Genomic DNA, 694 nt, shown 5'->3' with positions numbered 1-694 from the left:
AAAAAAAAAAAAAAAAAAAAAAAAAAAAAAAACTAACCTCAGTTAAGTAAAATAAAATTGTAAACAAAACCTTTGGAATTGTAATGATTTCTTTTTTTTAAACAAAACTTGTTTTAAAAAAAGAAATCAATTCAATTCCAAAAGTTTTGATTACAATTTTATTTTACTTAACTGAGGTTAGTTTATTTATTTATTTATTTATATTCATTGAATAATTGGTGGGAGAAAAAAAATAACTTCATACTCTGTGAACCAGACCCTAAACTTAAAGTCTGGATTGAGTTTTTCCCCCTTCATTAATGACACACTTTTATTACATACATTATATCTATCATGGTAATTCAGGGTGAGTTATTTTTAATTCTAAATGAATATCCTTGTTGGACTTTTATTTAAGTGCTATTCTCCTTCAAGGTACATTAACCTAACGCCAGAATAAATGCAATGTACATTATGCAGCAAAGGAAATTAGAAGTTCGAACATATATCCATTATGGAGATGATCGGTTTTGGACGGGCGATGTGCCCCTATTGCATAAGCGATACTGGAGAATGACTGATATCATTAACTGTACAAAGAAGCTTTTTGTTATCTAGCTTTGCTAGCAAAGTCGTTAGCTAGCAGCTAAGCTAACAGCACAACAACAACAGCCTAATGTCTGTATGATGAAAATACCGAATCGATAGTTAAGAA

General features: G+C 29.4%; 1 long non-coding RNA gene across 1 annotated transcript in view; it reads left to right on the top strand.

The window, feature by feature from the left end:
- LOC106937527 (uncharacterized) overlaps window positions 1-694 on the top strand; it is a 13,828-nt gene that overhangs the window by 7,551 nt on the left and 5,583 nt on the right. The window lies entirely within an intron of this gene.

Source organism: Poecilia latipinna, unplaced genomic scaffold (assembly GCF_001443285.1).
Source record: "Poecilia latipinna isolate Pla-1442-1.1 unplaced genomic scaffold, P_latipinna-1.0 Scaffold2369, whole genome shotgun sequence".
NCBI lineage: Eukaryota > Metazoa > Chordata > Actinopteri > Cyprinodontiformes > Poeciliidae > Poecilia > Poecilia latipinna.
The sequence above is the reverse complement of the archived record's forward strand: the minus strand, read 5'-3'. Positions and strand labels throughout refer to the sequence as shown.